This window comes from Anopheles arabiensis, chromosome 3, assembly GCF_016920715.1.
Source record: "Anopheles arabiensis isolate DONGOLA chromosome 3, AaraD3, whole genome shotgun sequence".
Classification (NCBI taxonomy): Eukaryota; Metazoa; Arthropoda; class Insecta; order Diptera; family Culicidae; genus Anopheles; species Anopheles arabiensis.
This window is the reverse complement of record NC_053518.1, coordinates 76,555,317-76,571,625: the sequence shown is the minus strand read 5'-3', so window position 1 is coordinate 76,571,625 and position 16,309 is coordinate 76,555,317. Positions and strand designations below refer to the sequence as shown.

Sequence of the window (16,309 nt, the reverse complement as noted above, 5' to 3'; positions counted from 1 at the left end):
CTCGGATCAGTGGAAGAACAAATTTCCCAGCACTGATGAAAGATTTTTGTTGTTTTTCTTTTTTCATTTAGAAGGCACCGGGACAGAAGAAAGCAGGGAAACAAAAAATAATCATCTCACACCAACAAACGCAACAAGACTTTCCAATCACGGCGAGATTGGAGAAAGCAAACAGCATCCCGCGATGGATGCCGCGTCGAAGAAAATGATAGACACACCGACAAACCCGAGAACAAGCTCAGGGGGGAACAAGACAAGGGTGAACCATGGGGTATGGAGGCTAAAAGACATACGTTTTCTCGCCCTATCCCATCCCAGCTTCCTCGATCCGCACATCAGGCTGCAACTCGATGTTCTCGTGGTGTTTGATGTTGTACTGACGGGTATCTCCAATGAGACGATCTCCATCGGTCAGCCCTCTTGCATCAGTGTGCGGTGTGTATCGGGTTTATTTTGTTCTCATCGTTTGTTTTTTCCCCCCATTTTCTAGATTCGTAGGTGCGTGATAGCACGGAGCAAGAGATGCAGTAAAGCGGTAGCGGCTAGCAGTAGCGTAGGTGTGCCTGGGCGCGCCTGGAACATGAGACTGCGTAGTGCGCGCGGCCCTTAAATGGGACCGTGGCGTCGTACGTTTCGATAATGGGTTATTTGGATAACGGAGTGAAGGACGCACTGGTCGCTTACAACCGGGCACGCAGCGTGATGACATGCGTGTGGAAAAGAGTAGCCAACGGAGAGAGAGAGAGGGGGAAGGTGTGTAACAGGTACACCCTTTATGGGACAAAAAAGGAGGCACTCTAATCGGAAGCACTATGGGCGCGTGACCTTTTTTCTGTGAGATCGTATCGTTTTACTTTAGGAAGAGTATGGCGAGGAAGGAGTGCTGTTTGATTTATTCGTTTTTGCACAAAAATTGCATTTGTTAAAGTATTCTAGGTAAAATAGTAAGTGTTCGTGCTCTTCAATGCAAACATTTTTGAATAAAATCAACCATCCAGCTATTTGCACGCTTTTTGTATTGAATTTTATATCTTTTTAGAGTATCATGCACAATATTATGGAGATATAAAAGCTATACAACATGAAAACTGCGTACAAATTGAGCAAAACTGTAACAAAATGCCATCAGAAACAAAACTATTCGTACAAAAGGTTTGATTATCAAATCGAATTTTACACAAAAATAGTTTAAACTGTTCGATATTTAATACCAAGTTATAAGTTTAATGTAAATCGTTCATTTAACACAGTTTCTGCAGAATGTAAGACATTGGATTTATTCCAAATACTCATTGTGGTTTTTGTCCAATGTGTTTCTCGCACAAAAGTCCACTACAACAAATTCTTCACTTACCCACAGATAGAGAGAGAGAGTGTGTGTGTGTGTGTGTGCATCATCGGATGCACCATCACCATAACGGATATAAACAAGATCGTGTCTGTCGAGTGGCGGACACCAGGCGGAAGAATTATAGTGCGGCGGTCTCGTCCGGGAAAGCACAACCCTTTTGTGCGTAAGGCCACGAGCCGCCCGGGCCACACGGCAGACAGTAGAGAGTGCCTAGGTTATCATCGTATCATCGCGCCACCGCCGTACCCACCACAGGCTCGCAACAGCTCGATATAGTTCAGGCATGTCACGTCCTTATCAACGCCTAATAACTCACCGACATTGTGTCGCCTTCGGACGAAACAACCGAACAGCTCACAAGGCGCCGACAACGCATGCGGTGCCTCGGTCGAGCGCAAGTGCATCCCAACCGACGACATTGCGTACGATGTAACGCAGCGAGAGGACGTTGTTCGCTTACCAGGTCCGTCTTCTCACAAGCCGGCACAGGAAGCGGATCTCTGTGCGCGATGTTAACACGAGCACAGACCGTACGCCAGCGGGCCTAAGGTTGTCGGCTGGTACAATCCCAAAAATCGCAGCAGTGAAGTTAATCATGGACCAGGGCGAACGAAGAGTGCCTATGAGCTGGTCGTCCATCCGTTCGATGATGGCGTTGAAGCGTAAAACACACACTCAGTTATGCTCGACAGCTTGTGCTGCTGGTCGGGGGTTTCGAAGATGTAGCGAAGCCTGAAGTAAAATCTCATTAATTCGCTTTCTGCTCGTGTTCGGACCGACATCTACATAGTCGTTAACGTATGATGCGTTAAAAGAGGACTATCGTAGTTCTCTGCAACACCTTAATTGGTGGTTCTAGAAAAAAAGTGACAATGCAGCTTAACAACTTCACTTGAAGTGCTATTGCCTGATGTAGATTTGTTCCCCTTCAGTGCATGAAAAAGTGTCGCTGCGGGTCAAAACCATCAGTTAGTATGACACTATTACGGTGTCTCCGAAACAGCAACAATTACCACTTTGATGCCACTGGGCGACTCCACTTTGACCTCTACTAATGTTCGACCACCACCTGCTCTATTCACTTTACTGCCCGCAGCGGGTACGCGATCGATCAACACACACACACACGCTGCAAATTACGAGCATTTACACACAGTTCCGCATACCGCATCCGGCCGGGTCCCGTGCCGCTCTCTCTCTACGCTGCTCTCTATCATTAGCGTGTTGCATATTTTAAGACGCCCGCGAGCTATGTTTTTGACACGTCACGCTAAGTAGAGGTGGAAAATTGGCCACGCGCTGTGGAACCGTTCTGCTCACACGACATTCTGCTCCCCAGTACTTTCTCTCCAGGGGCGCACACAGAAAACCCCATTGCTTTGAGTGAGCTGACAGGGTGAGAAATAATCCAGCTGCCGCCAAACTGTCGAACAGTCCTGGCGGTAGTGCAAGCGTTCTTGCACTTTACAGTCAGCCACAAAACTGCATTGCAGCAGCAGGGTGCATTGGCCCGCCACCGCTGGAGCGGCGTAACATTAAAATTCTAAATTAAACAGCTCTTCCATTTGCACGCAGCATGTGCGCGTGTGTGTGTTTTTGAAATTGGATTGATTTTACGGTGTTTATTCTGAAAACCGGATCATTGCAAGCGAGCTAGCTACTCTGTATGCTCTTGAAAAACATATAGTTCCAACGATATTTAATCTAACCGCTGTGGTTTATACAGTGTTTTTTTAAAAGGAAATAAATATGATGATTCCATCATTTATTAAACATCATGTGAAGGGTTTAATTTTATGCAAAATATGTAACTTTTGTTCACAGTTTCCATTTGTTTAAATTAATTCACAGAATTTGTAGTGGATTAAATTCAAACAACACCTATCACTTGTTTTAGATTTGCAGTCAATGGCATTAATGCTGAGGTTAAAATCAATAAAGCAGAATTTCAAAATTCAATGTAAACAATTCATCAATTTAAAACCATTTCACAGCGTTATAAGGGAGCATGGGGCAAAATTATCATATCATTACGATGATTGCAATATAACTGAGCAATGATAGAAGATCAAGCAGATAAAATCATTTAAACCATTAAACATCGATATTTTTCGGTGTTCATAAGCTAGAAGTGCATTGATATTGTCGAACATTGCTTTATTATGAGTTGAAGAGATCAGTTCAAAGATGTTTCCTAGCTTTTACCCAAAGCTCCAAAAATATTAATTGCTTCAAAAATTGATTTTCATATCCTGAAATGAAACTTTTAAATACAATATTCCAAAAAGTTTTTGTGTATAGACTACCTTTGATATATAAAACCTTTATTTTGTAACATTATATTATTTCTAAGTGCATGGAGTGTTTGTAAACAGTTTAAAATGCTTCAATGTGTTGACATCTTGAGAACGCAATCCTTCACCTCTCTTCCTTCCTTTTACCAACTTGCCATCGTCTACCATTTACTCCTCACAGCATGAATGAACGGCATTGGGTCGATCAAACTGATGACAGGACTAAATAATCTACCAAACAAAACAAAAAAACACAATCGAGGCGTCGGGGTATGTTATGTTAGACCATGATCAAAACATTGCCACATACTTCTTCCCCACCGCACACAGCCACCGTTCCGTTCAAATATACATTCGCGTGTACGTTCAAGGGCACCAGCGGGGAAGCTTCTTGCAAGAAACCGAATACACTTTTGCTTTTCCCTCGAACCCCACCGCAGCCCCGAAATCCAGACGATATATCGGCGCTGGAACATGGGTTTGTGTAAACGGTTTCTTCCGTAACTCACGCGGTGGACAACAGACCTCCACACATGTGTATGCCCAACCATCCCTTTCCACACGGCGGCGGCAGTTTATTTTCCTTGGTACGTTGTTCTCGAGCGCGTAACGTTTATTTATTTTTATTTCCGATTAACTGTTCCGTCAGTCCGGCGCATCTTCGCGCGGAGCGGGCGCGTTCGACCAGAGAAACCTTCCAATAACAAAATCTACCTCATCGCTCTTCCCCCTTCACCTTAAATCCATCTCAAGTGGTTCACACTTGAAGGCAGGCGTTGGACTTTTCGGATCGCCTTCTTTTCGTCTTTGCTGTGGTAGAAAGCGCAAATACACACACGCAAACAACTTCTCGAACGGGCCGAAGAAAGCCAGATAGACATGGCCAGGTGATGGGGAGCACGATCGACAGGCGGGACAGGAGTGTATTGGATATTTTATTGGCGTTCTGGTTGTTCTGATCCTTCTTTCCCTCTCTCTGTCTATGTCTCTCAGCTTCAAGGGTTTTTTGTGGGCACTGGGAGGTGCACACAGAGCACCACACCGCGAGAGGGTACGAAGAAAACGATGAACTCTCCTACTTGAGGCTTTGAGGTATTGGATGGATTGCGATTCAATCGGATGCTGCTTTACGTTCAGCGGCTGTCATCTTACCGTCTGTCAAGTGGAGACGGTACAATTTATTTTGCTGTGAAGTGTTCGTGAAGGCTCCACCGCGCGCAGAACAATATCGAAATGGGCGGATGGATTGTAGTTGTTTCGTTTTGGCAGCGGTGCAACGTGTCGTGATCTTACGTCGGTATGTCGATTCTTCAAAGTCGCGGATGGAAGTTGCTAGCTTTAGTGGCACAAAATAAAACATGAGACATACATTGGGAACTTGTGAACATTGGGAAAAAATGAAAAAAAAAAACAATACCGACAAATCAATAATGCATTCCACCAGCTATTAAAAAAATACACTCTTCAAAAACAATTAATGCGACCACAGAGCGCGGCCCGGCCAAACAGTGCGTTTCGTTCAAACAGATAAATATTGTTCCAACAGACGCCAGACAACGGGCGATTAAGTAGAGGCAAAGCAAACACACCATTAACCCTTTAATGTAGCGATGCGTTTCGATAAATAACCAAGTGCAAGTGCTGTGGCCGCTTGTTTATGTTTGTACCGTACCCCGCCGAACCCATTGCAACGCCGTTTCGTGATGCGCACAACGCTCAGGTGTTAAAGTGGAAAATTGTGTGTACTGTGCACCTCTCTCTCCCTCTGTTTATATCTGTTTGTATATTTATTATACCTCTGGAACGATGAATATCAAAGCCCGAGCAAGGGAGCAATTGTTTTGGAGTTGAAGTCGTGTTCTGCTTACACCCTCCGAAGCATCATATTTCTCCCGTGACACGATAATCGCGTCTGTTTGAAGTCCTTTCCGGGAAATTTGATACCCAACTGTCTCTTGGAATTACACAAGAAGTCTGCTGTTTTGCTGTTCTTGAGAAATGTTATCGATTTGTTGATTAAAAGTACAAGCGACGAGCGATACGGTATCATATTACCATTTGCAGTTTTGCAATAAAAATTACCCAAACTCCCCATGGAGTTGACTCCCTGCGGAAGCCCCTTTAAGGCGGTTCCACAGTTCCACCGTACGGCAGTAAAACGGGGGTAAAGCGAGAAATTTAACCTTCTTCTCCCATTTTTTTCAATGTTTTTTGCAGAAAAACGTCCCACCGGAAGCCATAGGCAAATGGTGTTTTTAAATTGTAGCTCCATCTATCCCTTTGCTGCAGGAGAGTACCCGCGTGGAAAAACAACAAAACGACAACATAACACCTCTGCCGACATCTCACCCCTCCCAGGCGAGGCAGACGTGCAGTGTAGTGTCGCTCGGTGTATAATGGTAGGATTTATGAGCGCCGGTAATCGGAGTCGCTTGGGCAGTCATTAATCAGTGTAGTAATTAAGAAAAACGGTTCACACACCGAGGTTCACCGCCGTAGCCGTCGACGGGGTGCGCGTATTTTCCGGTTGTCTGGTTTAAAATGAAATAATTGCTGCTTGCTGCTAACGCATTTTCAAGGCCACCACTAGCCGAAAACCTGAGCTTTGCTCTCTGCTTTTCAAGGTTATGACATTGAGCACGGTAATTCAGATGGCTTGAAACCATATCCTTACCTTATGCTGAAAGATTGCAGGACGCGTTCGATGGCTCGGTTAAGTATTTAAGTGTCCTTTCGATGACATCTGGAAATGGAAAGCGAAAAAAGATTGGTTATTATTATAACAAAAAGCAATCTTGAATGGAGATTGTAAGAGAGTGTTCTCTATTGTAGAGACTTGGCAAGAAGTATTGTTTACTTAACACTGTGAGTCCAGCAATTCCCCAGAAAACATATCTCCCGATGCCCTCCTTTTCAAAACCAAACAAACGCATTTGCGTCATTGAACATCAAAGAAATGCATTGTGTGAAAGGTAACACATTGTTGACAGTTACTCCACCTTTCGCGACGACCATTTGTCAGAACAAGCAACTCTTTCACCAAAACGAACCCCAAATACCTCCAAAAAGCATCGACGGGGGTTTTTCCCGAATGCGCTGGCGATTGCAAACATGACGGCAGGAAGTGGCAATGAGACGACAGAAAGGGGCTTGTATTGGAAATCAATATTTAGATAAGATAGGCACAAAAAGCGGATGGCCTAAATAAGGCTAAATAGATACCATTCCGGGGGGCGGAGAAGAACCTCAGCATACAAACGGCCCCCGTTCTACAAACCATGTACTTCAGCCAACTGTGGCAGTGTGCGTATTATATCCCCACAACAAACTCCAAAAAGAAAAGCTACAAAAAGACTGCTAAAGCTACAAAGAAAAACGACTCACTGGAAGATAGTACCACAGCAGGGCGCTAGCGACAAGGGACTTCTTTCGCACCGAGACTAGATTAAATGCGGCAGCTCGTTTTCTCGTCTTATCTTCCCTCTATCCTCAAACATTGATTTTTCTTAGTGGCTGAGGCTACACCACACAAAAGGCGAGAGCACCACTGAAGGAGGAGCTTATTATTCATTGAAATTAGATTGGGTGGGTAAGTAAATTTCCTGCCCAAAATTGAATAACTTTCACCGGCTCGGCCAGTTTTAAAGCTTGGAGAACATTAGAGAAAAACTTGAATTTTAGGGCGTTATTTTGAGGTCCAGAGTTTGCCTTTAAATTTAAAGACGTGCATCGGTAGATCGAAAGGATTTAAAAATAAGTTTTAGATAATTGACTCCAATTATCTTACAGCTGCAAACTGCTTCAAGTATAATTGCACAAGCACATTTCATGCAGCAGGCTTCTATTTCTAAACTACGCACTAGTTGTAACCTCACCTGAACAAACACAGCTCCAACGGGAACAGCACGCGTCATGCAGCGCAACGACAAAATCCCACTGCCAGCGGAATCGCTCACTGCTGGCTGTAGCACTTTATCAGATACTTCAAGGTGTGCTGGCTCAGTGCGGTCTGTTATCGCGTGTTGGCTCGTTCCGCTCACAACCGGAAGCGGTTCAAGTGTTCAGCGATTGCCATGCTATCATAACGATGGTTTGCAATTATTGCTCACATCTTCAGGCATTACGGTGGGCTTGATTCTTGGAATCGCAGAATTACACGATTGAGCTCTTGAAGACAAGAAACTGGCAAAAAAGTGGTACAAAGCGTTTGCTACACTCCCCGCACAAGCACACTGTGTCTACAGATCGGCGCAATTTTACGACCACGATTGCTAACACACGTCCTGTACTTTTGCCAGCTCTGTAATCCTCACTACGACCTGCTGCTGCTGCTGCCTTCTTGTGTACAATAATAAACCGGCGCGCATTGTAAATTTTGTTCGCATCAAGATAAGATACAAGCTGGCAGCCGCTTTAACCGCCCAACGGTCGCCTGCTGCTGTTCGCGCAATAAGTCACGCAGTAAGGCAGATAGAGTACGTGCTTTCGCGCTATACCTTCTCATTGCATATTGCCGCTTATAACGATATTGTACTCCCAGGCTCACATCCGCGTGCGTACTACATCAAACATTGCTACTCGCTCGATGCAGACTATTTAAACGCTACTTAGTATTTCCTTCTTTGTTATAATTTTCGATCGTCCCTTCCGTCGCGTCCTGCTTTCCAATGAGGATGAAAATATTCCCAACGATCTAACACATCCGGTTTCGGTGAGGGTTTTGTGTTCGGTTATCGTCTGCGTACCACCATCGTCTCACAGTGCCTCGCGGGCTTCTCTGCTAACGGAAGCGTCGTCTGTGAAGCAGAAGCAGTACGGTGACTACGACCGCGACTATGCAGATAATATTGCTTTTATCTCATTTATTATTGTTTGAAGTGAGTGATGAGTAAACAGTGCCTTGCGACCGGAAGTTTGCAGTTTTCCACCGCCATTTGTGGAATCCGTTTGGTGTCGTTCGGTGGCGCGTTTGGAAGAATACAGCTCGCTATGAAAGTAGATTTTTTTTTTATATTGAGAGTTTCTTAGCATTATCTCATAATGCAAATGTAATTAGAGAAATAGAGGAAATGACGTAAAGAGTTGGTAATTGCTTTCCAGGGTCGTCATTTATATTCAGAACAATTCCTATTCACATATTTTTAGTACGACGCTTTGATCCTAGATGGCGCGATTGTTGTTAGTAAAAATTCCGACAATTACATGACCCATACACAAATAGTAAATGCAGACGAGCCTTTCTCGTCCTTGATGCCATTCCAAAGTAGTATGTTTCATCTTCCTTCACAAATGTTTACAATGCATCCAATAACAGCCCTTGCGCCATTATTGCATCGTATTTCCCGACTGCAAACTGAGATTCTTTTTGTTTTGTGATTTCATTTTGCATCCCAACATCGACTCCACATCAACAGCATCATATTCTATCGCGCTCCGCCTGCAGGAGCATTTCGTGGAAAATTAATATGGAAAATAGTTTACTTTTGCCTTTGTGTGCAAACTCTGCTTTATAGCTTCCAATAGTCTGGTAGTACAGGGTGTGCTTACACGTCTGGTTTTTCAAAGAAGTAACAGGAACAGACCGTTCCCGTGGGTAGCAATGTGCGGACTTGCTTTTTCAAACTTTGCTTCAAGTTTAATCGTGTTAGCAGTATTATTTTATTATTTCGTCCATTTACAACCAACAAACAGTGGAAGAGGATTTATTTTTTTTCCTTTGCTGCTCAAGGATCCCCACAGTAGTAGTAAGCTGTTGTGAGCAAGCAAACGATTTTCAATGAATCCTTTTGTTAGGTTGGCATGCGAAAGAAACCTCAACGAAGCATGAAGGACAAAGCATCACAGGACAGGAATAACAAATAGTAGCACTTGCCTGGTTCTCGGAACCCGCTTTTATCAGACACTAAAAGCAGAGCAGAAATGAGACTGATAAGCTTGTCTTATACTACCCAAGTCTGCTACCCCGAAATCACAGATAATCACTTGAGCCGTGGGCAGCAGCACCACTCGGAGCTACACGGGTCGCATTTTTCTTCGTCGCAGCGGCATTGCGTGACATTCGAGAGAAAGATCATGCGTTACCCAAAGGCAGGATGGGTAGGTGGGGAAGAGAACACGATAACATGCGTTGAATCCTTACATCTGCTTCATCACCTTCACCAGTCTCGGTGGGAGGAGTGTTGCCGGTTATCAGGGGAAGGCGATCTTAGGAATTCTTAAACAAAGACATTTATTTCTTACGCCTGGCACGATTTTTCCCGCAGTTCCTTTTTGCCACAAAAACTCTTACGAGACATAGAGACATCCACTGTTTGTATGTGGGTACAGGAGTAGCGCCAATTATTGAAACTTTTTATCGAAGTACTCTTTCCACTTCAAACCAGTAATTGCTTCCTTTTATCCTACTGCTTTTATAGGGGCTGGAACCCAAAATATTCACTTATTAGGAAAACTTTCCAAATTCGTAAATGTTCCCCGGGTTTTGCTGAAGTGGCTAGGTTTTGGGTCTTTTCTAGGAACCTTTAGAAACCGAGTTGGCTCTGATTCTGTAGATGTACTTATCCTCTTTTTCTTTTTCATTTATTTTTGCTCTTCGCCAATCTAAAGTAGAATTGGTGAAAAGGTGCACGACGCTGTAACCTAGCCACTTAGATATTCGACACACGGTTGAGCAAACCCAGTCGTCTCCCAATTGCTTCCGACCGACCGGGCCAGCAGAGAGAAAGTGAACGAAAATAGCATAAGGGTAATTGGATTTTATGAGTGACACATTTTGCGAGCGGAAATAGTTTCCCTGTGTAATGCGTGTGTGTGTGTGTGTGTCTGTGTGTGAGTCTGGTGGCGCATATCCGGGGGCAAAGGCGATGCTTCGTCTTCGAGAAGTGTGGCACGTATGGGTCGTTTTATTTAATATAGAAATAATGACATTCACCTTGCGCGCATCGTTGCCCAAACCAGTGAGCCAGTGGTGCGAGATGTCAGCCCAAGCCCATCCAAACCTCCAGACGACCTTGGCACACAAGAAGCGGGCTCTCAGCTCGAAAGCTTTAATGCTACTTTTGGGGTGCTGGTGCAACAATTTAAGTAGTTTAATGATCTAATAATAATATCGGGAGGAGGAATCAATTTAGGTACGAGCAAGAAATTACATAAACCTTGCTAGGATATTTTGTTGGCAGATCGGAATGACTTCTTGGCACTAAAGAGGGTTTTTTCAAACATTTGGTTTGATGAAGAATTCTCCAATATTTACAAAAAGTTGAAATTGATACCTGACAGTTCGCAATCCTTTGCAAATTCAGACTTGGAACTGCTCCATTGTATCATCATAACAAATGTTTTAACAGAATAGACCGTTTCGTCATCCAAATGTTCAATATCTGCTATACTAGATGCATCATGCATGGCTCACAGAAGATTCTCCTCTGAGGAATATATTCCCCAAGCTAATAAAAAAAATCCTACACAATATCCCCCAAGTCCCTCCAACAAGATGTCACCATATAAGGATGCATAAAATCATTTAAAAATCACCCATTTCTGTCCGTATGCAGTAAGCACCACCTGGTACATAACACCTTTGGCGTTATGTGTCGAATGAAGCGAAAACCCCATCCCATCTCCTTGGTTATTGCTTTATCGAGTTGAATTTTCTTTTGCTTTGAAAATATAGGAACCTTTTTCTTCCAATTTCTCCAAGCTCTCCACAAAAAATGGGAATAACAGTCTCTACCTTCCATGTGGACGTTTGGGGGACATTCTTGCAAGCTGCTACTGCCCCCGGTACGGGTGCAAATGGTCAACGTAAAACTTCCCGATGAAATATTACGCACTCACAACAAAAGCAAACGTGAGCGTTAGCTTTCGCCCTCGTCCCATTGATTGCCTGCAGATGTGTCCCCATAATACAGCTCCCGGTAGGACTTCCGAGCTGGATCTTTTCCATGATTAAATATTTCATCCAGAATTCGTGGCCTGAGCTTCTTCGTGTCCCGCTTCGTTCACATTTTATTACTTGCTTCCTTCGTCAAACGGGTTCATGTCAAAGTTTTGGAAACAGTTTTTTTTTTGTTATATTGCGTGCCTCCGATCGATCCCTAATCCCAACTGTCAACTGAACTGACATCACGCAGGCACGCATCTCTTACCATCAGCCCACCAAATGGACGAGCTTTAAGCTGCATAAAGCGAACACATAAACGGAATCATACACTCACATACACACGAAACAGCGCTTCCTCTAGCCCACCCCGTCGCAGTAGGGTCTTGCGTTTTCATTGAATTTTGTTAGATTTTACGGCGATGCGCTCATCACTTCTTTTCTTGTTCGCTTTACAGAAGCGACCACATCGCGGGGACCTCACACGGAGCAGCGCACAAGTGTGTGCGTGTGTGTGTGTAAAAAACGAGAAATCATAAACTGTGCCTGCGTTTCGGTGCGCTCTGCTCAGCCCAAACCAGATGATAAAAGAGATCCGCGCGAGTCGTCGTGATACGTGAACGCACCAGCGAAGCATAAAAATAAAACAGAAAATAATCGAAAACATCATGCATCACACACAACAAGGGAAATCAAACCGATGAGACCCAACGTGAATGATGGAAAAGGGACAACACGAAAGAATACAACAAAAAAAAAAAAAAACGCGACACACGCACATCGAACAAAAGCGGCCAGCATAAATTATTAATTTTTCAACGCCATAAATGCGTCAGTTACAAGCGATTTTACATGACTTTATTATTTTTCGGTTCGACACAGCCGGCTGTTCCGCATTGTGCTTTTTTCCTTCCCTCTCTCTCTTTCTCTCGCTTTCTTGTTTTATTTTATTTCTGCGGTCATCAGAGGATCAAAACCCGCGAAATGACACGCGAGAAAGACAGCGAGGCTGTCCTTTTGTGAACAGTTTTGTGAACGAGGAAACGTTTGCAAAAAGCAGGGAAGCGTTGCTCACCAAAAGCAGCCTATTTATTATAGGGATATTTGTGAGTGTGTTATAAATTAATATTCATCCGCACAAAAGGAAAAGGGTTTTGCGAGCTAGGGGGCAAGCTAACCCGTATTGACTGCTTTTCTTGCGCTAGAAGTCATCGTTTTATGTTTCATAAGTGGGGACGATACTCGAAGGACGCAAAGTGAATGGACGCGGCGCAAGAGAGTGCAATAAAACCGGAAACCCCAAAATGGTCGTTACGAATTTTCTGTGGTTCTGTGGAATGCGATGGAGAGGGTGTGTGTGTGTGTCAGTGACTATTTATGACATTCCGCGTCCATCGCTAACCAGTACAAGCTGAAAGTTAAATTCGTCGATTAATTTTAACAGACGTAGAAGAGACTACTGATGCTCCTCGTAAATCATAAAATAAAATTAAAAATGTTACAAAATCCCTTTAACATTTTCAAAGTGGTAAAGGATATGATATTGTTACTTCAAGACAAAATAAAGCAAAATAATTCTGCTTTTTTGATAAATATTATTGTATATCTTGATAAATAAAGGAAAAAAATGAATTTTATCAATCAACCTTATTTGTAGCCAATCGATTACAATAAAAAAACACAATATTTTAATTTAGTACTCTGCAAATTGAATCCGCCACATCACATCAAGCCATAGGGCTGAAAGCACATCGAAGCAACACAAAACAAACGCCACTTCTAAACAAATTGAATACCGGTAAACGTAAACACATCCAATTTATTAGGAAATCTTTCATCCATATCACGGCTCAGTACACAAGCGGTGTGCTTCATAAATTGCGTATGCATGTTTGCTTTCCGAGCGTTCTGGAAAAGTGTAAATAAACTCACAAAAACACACACACACACACACACATACACACGTCATTGAAATTTTTCATTCGCAACATTGTGCACAGTGCGCGGTCCACCGTGCGATTTGCATCTATTTTTTGTCCTTGCTATCGTTTAATATTTAAAACAACGGCAGCGGTAGAAGCTGCATAAGTGTTTGGTAAAGCAACGAAATTGTCAAATAAAAGTAAAACAAAAAAGTCAATATCTGTCGGATCACTTTAATGGTGACACGTTACGGTGCATAGCTATTCAGCGTGTCCTCGTGGCTCCTCTAAATAAAACCCTACCATAACACCACCACCAGAAACCGTTCAGGGAACCATACTTGTTCGCGTGCCATATTTCTCTTTTATCGCATATCAATCAACTTTGGCTGGATTGCGCTATTCAGCTTTTTTTTTTCTTCTTCCGGTGCGGGTTCGTTGCTTGCGGTGCATGGCCTTCCAATGACGAGAACGAGGTACACATCCTCCCTGTTCGTTACAGTGCCAAAAAGGGGTGCAATTTTTTGTTGTTACAGCGATCGGCCCACCGACTCCATCCGCCTCACACATGCGCGCTTTTTTTTGGATAATCCAATTTGAAAGCTAATTTATTGGCTCGGATCCGGATCGACCGTTAATGCGATCCGAAATGCGTAAAAGGAGAGGAAAGGGAAGCGGGCTCGATATTGGAGGCTTTCCTCCCGTTCAGCCCGTTGTGCGGATGCGTTTTGTTGGTGGCGACATCCCGGCCCGGCTGCGTCTGCCGTCGCTCCGCTTCGGGCATTAGCGTGTGGTGGAAGATTATGGGGAATCGGGAGGGTTTTTTTCTTCCTTCTACCCTTTCCTAGGCTCGATAAGCCCTCGGGCGAAGCCAAAATTGGAGCACGTAGTAAAAAGCCCGTGGCAACCGCAAGCTTAAACCAAGCTGCCTAATTGGTTAACAGGGTTATCGGCCCCGTACGGTGGTGCTGGGTATTGGTTTAGATTTGTGAAATGAGATTTAGGAGCTTAACGGACGGTTAGGATTGAATTATTTGATTTCATGTTTGAGTAAAGTGTTTATAAAGGATGTTTCCAACAAATTTTGAGAAATTGTTAAGGACAAGAACATTATTCCTATTTGAAAATAACATCTAACTTATTTTCTTTATGTATTTTCAACATTATTTATCATACTGGAGAAGAAAGCCTCATACAAAATCGTCTGTACTTGAAGCTTAAAAATAATGCTTAGTTAATGCCTTCTTTTGTATTTAAGTTGCAATTTTTCTTGCTTTTTTAAATCCTCAAATGGCAATAGAAGCGTTGAAGGAAATTTAAATACAAATTGCTCAAAACATTTTCCACTTACGACCACATTGCGCAACAAACGATGAAACCCATGTCGGGCAGGTACATTTGCAATACGGAAAAGTACCCAACCGCAACTGGATGACACACACCGCCGCCGCTGCCGTCTCAATCAGTCTCGTAACCGCACTGAAAAACACTTCAATATTCAGCGTTAGCAGACAAAGCGTCACTTGCTTGCGTTTTTCCATTTCAATTCCACTTCACGGAGCCATTGGAGGTTATTAGCAACGCCACCGCGACCCGGGGCTAACTTACGCGCAGCGCACTTATTTATGCTACCTTCTTGAAAGACAAAAACGAAAAAGCGAGCGCAGCAAAGGAAGCGAGCTCTCGAGAGTGCCAAAAAAAAAAGCAAGCCCTGCGACTACTCCACTAAATCAACGACCTACGGGGTACATCTCTGAATAGCCTATCGGTGTCTGTTTTGCACCGTGCCTATTATTACGCCTTATGGTTGCGTTCTTCGCTTTTGAACTGTGGCTTTTTTTTGTTGTTGTTAGCCTCTCCGTCCCGAAAACCAACCGAAGAAACATTCTATTCTCGTTTCGGAAGGTGATTGATGCATCGTTAGCAGACCGAAGAATGACCGGTAATTATATAAAGAAACGTTCGCGGTTCTCTCCCCCCCTCCACACGATTCGACATGATCGTTTTTTGGTGGAGTCAGTTGTTCTGTTGTTGCTGGCCGCACAATTTTAACGCTTACACACCCGGGGGCCAGTAGGTAACAGGAAAGCGCAAAAAAGACGAAAACCACCGCCACTGCCAACAATTCATCAACCGCCACCGTGTGTGTGCCACCGTGGCCGTGGATTCATTCTGATCGTCCCGGCGCGCGTTCTGGGGTTCGCCCCCTATCTCCCAGTTTGTTTCGTCCTAATTTTCCCTGAGTGCTCCCGCAGGGCTGGCAGGTGATATGTTTTGCTCTTTTGAACACCGCACACGCATAAACTTTTTGTTGCTTGTTTCTCGCTCTCCTGATTGTGGCAAAGGCGGCGTGAAATGAGGAACGGGATCCGCACCAACAGCATCTTTGGAATTGCCGTTCTACGAGGCGCAGACACAGTTGCTCTAGATCCATTATGTTTGTGGTGAGTTTCTTTCGCTTCGGGTCCCTCTTGCCACAATACAAAATTGTTCGTAACGATGGGACGACGATGTATCACATTTGAAAGTGGGAGCTTTCGTTGGGATTCAAAGCCGAGCGCTTGATGAAGATCGAAGCCGTAAAGGCCAATTAACAGTTGGCGTTTTTGTTTGCACTCCCTGGACCGGTATTGATTTGCGATGGGAGAGAAATTTTGTTGCATTGATATCTAAATTATAATTATTCTTGAATTTTAGAACAAAGATGCATTCAGAATTTAATGACACTTTGTGATTCTTCCAAAACGAGTCCAATGTGATTTGATTTTTTGTTTGATTTCAAACATTTTTGAGGTTTGCAGTATATTAGGAATTCTATGATTTTGGGATTCTATCTAAATCTTTATAAAGCCAACTATTTGAT

General features: G+C 43.7%; 1 long non-coding RNA gene across 3 annotated transcripts in view; it reads right to left on the bottom strand.

The window, feature by feature from the left end:
* LOC120903379 overlaps positions 1–16,309 on the bottom strand; it is a 137,812-nt gene that overhangs the window by 46,705 nt on the left and 74,798 nt on the right. For all 3 annotated transcript variants that reach the window (XR_005739588.1, XR_005739587.1, XR_005739586.1), the window contains exon 4: positions 6,320–6,388. This is a non-coding gene — a long non-coding RNA (uncharacterized LOC120903379). The remainder of the gene's footprint in view (positions 1–6,319; positions 6,389–16,309) is intronic.